This window comes from Sapajus apella, unplaced genomic scaffold (assembly GCF_009761245.1).
Source record: "Sapajus apella isolate SASKATOON/1434 unplaced genomic scaffold, GSC_monkey_1.0 scaffold10, whole genome shotgun sequence".
In the NCBI taxonomy this organism is placed as follows: domain Eukaryota; kingdom Metazoa; phylum Chordata; class Mammalia; order Primates; family Cebidae; genus Sapajus; species Sapajus apella.
In genome coordinates, this window is record NW_022436950.1 from 2,916,149 (window position 1) to 2,923,210 (window position 7,062).

Here is a 7,062-nt window from a genome sequence, read left to right on the forward strand (position 1 = left end):
AAGGCTACATATACAAGCCCTTAGCAGCAGCTGGGAGGTGGGCTCTCCCACCATGGATCCCAGGGATCCCTTGTGGGAGTGGGAGTAACCAATGGTATGGCCACCGGAGTCCTCATCCTTAGCCACGTTACAGGGGGCAGAGCTGTAAGCCATCCTGCAGCCATGAGCCCAGCCAGGACAATTTTTGAAAGGGAATGTTCCTGGGCTTTTTTTTTTCCCCTGGGCTCCAGAATTTCTACTGTGGTTGCCATAAATAGGCACGATTACCAGGCACCTCTCTACGGCGGCACCTGGATGGGCTCCCTTCCTTGGGAGTCTGAAGGTGACAAAGGGGTGCAGAGGATGTGATGAGAGTGCAAAGCCCCTCCCCTGCACTGAGAGTCACACGCAGGCATCTGTTCTGCACCTTTAGCCTGTGGCACAGTCTGGCACGTGGTAGCTCTCAGGGACAGTTTAGTTGCGTGAATGAATGAGTGAGGCAATGATGCCATCAACCTTATTGCCCCCAGGTTCCTGGCCATGCTGCTGCCCAGAAAGCCTACTGGGCAAACTCGAGGCCTCATTATCTTCTCCTTTACCGTCCCTCCAAGAAACAGGCTTGCAGTCCACTCGCCACCTTTCCCAGAATTTGATTGGCAGATTTGATGCACGTCTTGGGTGTCTGTGCAGGTGTTCATGTGTGTTTCCTGGGGATGCAGACGGCCACTGTGCAGGTGAGAAGCCATGGGGAAGTTTTCTGATGGCCAGTGACCCCGCCTGGGGCTGGAGAGGTGAGTCGAGGAGACAGTGAGGTGGGGATGCTCACGCATGGTTACAGTTACTGTTTACAGCTTCTTGGCCATTCGTGGCTGCAGCCAGTGGAAAAAGGACTTCACCGTTGCTTATAAACCATGAATCAGTGGCCGCCTTTGCTAACAGCTTCCTTGGTGAGTATCTCATTCACTTTGCCCCTGAGGGAGGATTGAGGCGGTAGGTGGAACTAGGTGTGTCTGTGCCAGTTCCTGTGAACGGTTGCCTGGCAGTCGTCTGCTCACCCCAAGATGCCTCATCAACCCCAACGCAGTGCTCCAACCCCTCCCAGTCTGTGGCCGAGGTGGGTGGGTGGGGGGTGAGCCTGGCTCCTCTGCTCGCCTGCCTCCCCACTTACTCACTGCCATGTCCTCTACCCTGTCTTATCCCGGCCCACTTGCCGATGGCATCCCGGATCTGGGACAGCCTGGCAGGGAGCCCATGTTCCTGTTCCTCCCTTTCCCTTCCCTAGAGCCTTCTTTATCTACCCCAGAGAGCCATCATTCCCTCCTGCAGGGGCTCATCCTCCCGCAGTGCTGTGGTCAGCAGGGGGCTGGACACAGAAACGTGAAAGCTCATGTTCTGTCTTTGAGGGGCACATGGTCTTATCAGGGTGCAGAAGTGATGACACGGTGGTAGGGCACACTCCTGCTGGCAGCCCCATTGCAGGAGGGCATCACTGGGGTGCTAAGGACGGCTGCACAGTGGAAGTGATTAAGTGTCTGGGTGGAGAAGAGGGGGAGGATGTTCCAAGCAGAGAACAGTATGAATGGCTGTGAAGTTCCAAGGCTCTTTATTTGCTACATTCGCTAGAACATTCTGTGGCCTTCAAGTCTCTTCTACTTACTCCCCTCAACCAATCTCCATGACAGCCCTGGGAGGCCAGAAAGATGAGGGCATTACTCTCATTTAACCACAGAGAAATTGATGGTCAGATGGAGGAGCCAACCATCCACATCCTCTCCTTCAGACCAGTGACAGCCCCTAGCCCGCAGTCTGCCCCCCACTTCTCTATTGCTGTGTCAATGCACAACGTGTACGATTCCATTCCATTCCATTTCACCTCCACTCACTGTATTTCCCTTGCCTCCTGCTCCCAGCTCTAGGCAACTACTGACTTTTCTGTCTTTACAGGTTTGCCTATTTGGATACTGCATGGGAATGGAATCATAAAACACGTGATATTGGGTGTCTGGCTTCTTTCACTTGGCATAATGTTTCCAATGTTCATCCATGTTGTAGCGTGTGTCAACACTTCATTCTTTTCAATAGATGACTAATATTCCATTGGATGGATATAACACATTTTGTTTGTTCATTCATCACTTGGACATTTGAGTTGTTTCTACTTTTTGCCTGTTATGAATAATGCTACTAAAAATAAACTTTTTTTTCTTTTTTGCTTTTGTGTGGACATTTGTTTTCAATTCTCTTGGGTGTATACCTAGGAGTGGAATTTCTGGGTCATAGGGTAACTCTATGTTGATCCTTTGGAGGAACTGCCAGAATGTTTTTTTGAGGCAGTTGCACCATTTTACATTCCCACCAGCAGTGGGGAGGAGTTCCAGTTTCTCTGTATTCTCATAAATACTTGTTATCTAAGTCACCCTAGTGAATTGGAAGTGGCAGTTCTTTGTGGTTTTGATTTGCCTTTCTCTGATGACTGGTGACCGTGGGCATCTTTTCGTACACTTATTGGCCATTTGTATATCTTCTTTGGAGAAATGTCTGTTTAGGCACTTTGTCCATTTTACAAACTGGGTTGTCTTTTTATTATTGAGTCGCGAGAGCTCATGATATATTCTAGATACAAATCTCTTGTGAGATATGTGATTTGCAAACATTTTTTTCCCATTCTGTGAGGTGACTTTTCACTTTCTTAAGTGTCTTTCGAAACACAATCATTTTAAAATTTGAAAATGTCCAATTTTTCTATTTTAAGTTTTGTTGCTTTTTTTTGTGTGTGTGTGTTGCATCTAAAAAGAACCATTGGCTAATCTAAGGTTGTGAAGATTTACCCCTATATTTATTTCTAGGAGTTTTATAGTTTTAGCTCTTATGACCGGGCCTCACCACCACCTTTTTTTTTTTTTTTTTTTTTTTTTTGGGACAGGATCCTTCTCCATGGTCCAGGCTGGAGTGCAGTGGTGTGATCACAGTGCACCTTCAACCTCCAGGGCTCCAGCAATCCTGCCACCTCAGCCTCTTGAGTAGCTGAAACTACAGGTATGTGCCACCATGTATGGCTAATATTTAAAATCTTTTGTAGAGATGTGGTCTCATTATGTTGCCCTGGCTGGTCTTAAACTTTTGGGCTCAAGTGATCCTTTCACCTTGGCCTCCAATGTGTTAAGATTATAAAAATGAGCCACTGAATCAAGGCACATTTAGTTATTTGATTAATTTTGAGTTAATTTTTATATGTGGCATGAGGTAGGGATCAAAGTTCATTCTTTTGGGTGTGAATATTTAGTTGTCCCAAGAATGATTGGAAAGACAATCGTTTCCCTTGGCGTTGTTTTAGTGCCCTTGTTGAACATAAATGTAAATGTTTAGTTATCAATTAAACATAAATGTAAGGGTCTATTGCTGGGCCTTGTTCGATTCATTAATCTATATGTCTATCTTTATGTAAGTCCCGTATGCTCTTGATTCCTGTTGGTTTGTAGTAAGTTTTGGAATGGAAGAGTGAGTCCTCCAGCTCTATTCTACTTTTACATGATATTCTGGGTCCCTTGTGAATTTTAGAATCATTTAATCAAGTTCTACAAAGATGTTAGCTCTTCTTTTCCTTGTATAGATCCTAATTTCTGACATCCTGGTCATCTTAAGCCCAAGGAATAAGCTCAGAATGGCAATAGAAGAAGTGTTAATAATTTCAGGTGCTAGGTAGGGCGCAGTGGCTCATGACTGTAATCCCAGCACGTTGGGAGGCTGAGGTGGGCAGATCACTTGAGCTCAAGAGTTCAAGTCCAGCCTGGCCAACATGGTGAAACCCTGTCTCTACTAAAAATACAAAAAATTAGCTGGACATGATGACCCATGCCTATACTCCCAGCTACTCGAGAGGCTCAGGCAGAAGAATTGCTGAAATCCAGGAGGCAGACACCATAGTGAGCTGAGCTTGTGTCACTGCACTCCAGCTTGGGTGGCAGTAAGACTTTTTTAAAAAAGCAAAAAAAGTCAGATACTATAGAGACAGTAGAATAGAGACAGAGGCACCGAAAGCATGGGCAAGAGGTGAGGGAGTGGTGCAATGCGAGGGACTCCAGTGAGCATGGGCTCCGCCTGCTGGGTAGGGGCCTTCTTTCTGGGTTGTAAGTGGATTCAGGGCACTGACAACCCCCAGAGTCCCACAGGGCTACTCAGCAGCCTTTGCAAAAAATTCTCACCAAGTTAGGGACAAACTTATGTTTATTTGGAAGCCAATAGGATAAAGGAATTTTTCCTTCAACCCTGTCTTTATTCTGCCTGTAATTTTTGTATGTGTTCAGTATCTTGGAGGCTTGTCATCTCAAGCAACTGTATAGAAGCTTCAACTATTTCCATCTTGGATATGGGCTGAGGACTAGAAAGCCAGCAAGGACAAAAGAGTGGAAGAAGGCTGTTTCTTCCATGAACACTGCAGGGATGTGACTCAGTGTCACTTAGGTGACATGAGGGAAAAATCAAGACTGATTTACAATATGGAAGAAGTCTCATTATAGCTTGTCTTCTACCAAAGATTGACATAGTAAGAAAAAAATAGTAAAAACATTTTGAGGGTGAAAATAGGCAGAATAGAGAAAAACTCAATGTTCTCCTCAGGAAGTTTGTGGTTAAGGGCGAGAGAGTATGCAGCAGCCCACATGGAGAACCACAGAAAGATGAGAAGGTTGTCAGGAGAGACGGGACTGGCAGGGCTGGGAGCTGGAGGCTGAGGCTCTACAGTGAATCTGCAGCTAGACCTTCCTGGGGCCCAGCCGGTCATGGTCTCTTCTTGCCTCAGTTTCCTCATCTGTAGGATGATGATTTGTGCTAGATGGCCTCTCAGGATACATTCAATGATGAAATTCTCAAATTATGTGGAACGACACATTTTGGTGTGACATGAAGCTCTCCTGTTGCACCAGAGACTCATGGGAAAGAGGAGGCTCAAGACACTCATCAGAAGAGTGAATGGAGAAGTCTGCACTTGCTTCCTTTGCCACCCGCCAAATTCTCACTGAATTGCGAGGAGAAATGGTTTTGGCTGGCAAAGCATCTTCTCTAAGATCCCTGTCTTCCAGAACCTTTGTTTTCCTTTTTCCTGATTTATTTCTCAACTTGGAATAACACATCCTCAGTGTAACACATCTTTTAGTGAACTCCTGAGCAAAGATAACGCATAATAACTTTTGACATCTTACCTAATAGTGAATTTGATTAATGGTTGGATATAAAATTTTAGGTTGGAAATATTTTCTTTCCAGGCTTTCACAGGCATTGTTCCTTGGCTCTTTCCTTACAGTGCTGCTGTTGAGAATGTCTGATAGGCTTTCTGATTCCTGAAGCTTTGTAGAAACCCATGCAATCTTGTTTTTCTTTTTAACTTTCTTAACTTGTTAGGATATTCTCTTTATTATCAGTGTTGTGAAGTGTGACAGGGATGTTTCCTCATGAGGATTCTTTTTCATTCACTGTTTCACTGTTCGATCTGGAAACTCACACTGTCCGATTCTGGAAATTTTCCCATATTACTTATTTGATCATCTCATTCTTGTTGTTTTCTGTTCTTTCATTCTGTCACTTTTGTTTCTCAGATGTTGGACCTCCTGGATGAGCCTGTAATTTTCTAGGCTTTCCTGTTTTATTATCTCTCTTTGACTTTTTATTATACGCTCTCAGAGATTTTCTCAAGTTAATCTTCCAAAAACTTCTATTGACTTTTAATTTTTGCTGTGGTATTTTCGAGTTCTAAAAGATTTCTTTTCTTTTTCTTTTGAGATGGAGTCTCGCTCTTCGCCCAGGCTGGAGTGCAGTTGCCAGATCTTGACCTACTGCAACCTCTGCCTCCCAGGTTCAAGAGATTCTCTTGCCTCAACCTCCCAAGTAGCTGGGATTACAGGCACCTGCCATCACTCCAGGCACGGTGGCTCACTCCTATAATCCCAGCACTTTAGGAGGATGAGGTGGGTGGATCACTTGAGGTCAGAAGTTCTAGACTACCCTGGCCAACATGGTGAAACCCCGTCTCTACTAAAATTACAAAAAAAGATTTTTTAGTCTGTAAATGTTCTCATTTCAAAAGTAACATTCCTGTCTTGCTTCATGCATTAGTGTTTTTTCTTCTATCCTGTGAATTCATTGTTTCTCTATAGAACAGTTTTCTCTTTTTTCTGCATTGTCTATTTCCTCCAAGTCTGTTGGCCTGCCTTCCCTCCCTCCCTCCCTCCTTTCCTTCCTTCCTTTTTACCTTCCTTCCTCTTTCCCTCTTTCATTTACATTTCTGCTACTTGTTTTGGGATATCCTTAGAGGGTGTGATTGGCTGTTCATATTTGAGAACGAGTCACCGAAAAGCTAATCAGAAGCTCTGTATTTATGGGTGGAACTTGGTGGGTAGTGAGTTTCTCAATGGCTGAAGACTTACCTATGTTTTGGGGGGTGATGGGGGGAACCTTATATATTAGCATCTTCTATCTTTTCTTTTGGTCTAGTCACTTTCTCCATGGAGGAGCTTTCCCATTTCTGCTGGGAGAGTGTTACAGATTGCATTGTGTCCCCCCAGAAAGATTTGTTCAAATCTTAGCCTCTAGTATCTCAGAATATGACCTTATTTGGCACTGAGGTCATTGTAGATATAATTATTTAGATGATGATGACATCATGCTGGAGTGGGGCAGGGGCTTAATCACATATGACCGAGGGCCTGACAGAAGAGGAGAGACAGACACAGAGGAGAACACCATATGAAGACAGACACAGGGAGAAGCCTTGTAGAGACGGAGGCAGAGATCAGAGTGAGGGGGCCTCAAGCTAAGGGACGCTCGGAGCCACCGGGAGCTGGGGGAGGCAGAGAGGGAGCCTCCCTAGAGGCCTGGAGGGAGTGGGGCCTCGCCAACAGCTTGATTTCAGACTCCCAGCCTCCAGAACAGTAAGTTCATAAGTTTCTATTGTTCCAGATGACCCTGATGGTAGCACGTTGTTACCGCAGCCCCAGCAAACTGACACAGAGAGTGCGTGCCCACTGCTGCCCGGGATGCTGGCCGAGGGGGCAGGGCTTGGAGGGGAAGCACATTCCTGAACCTCCCCCC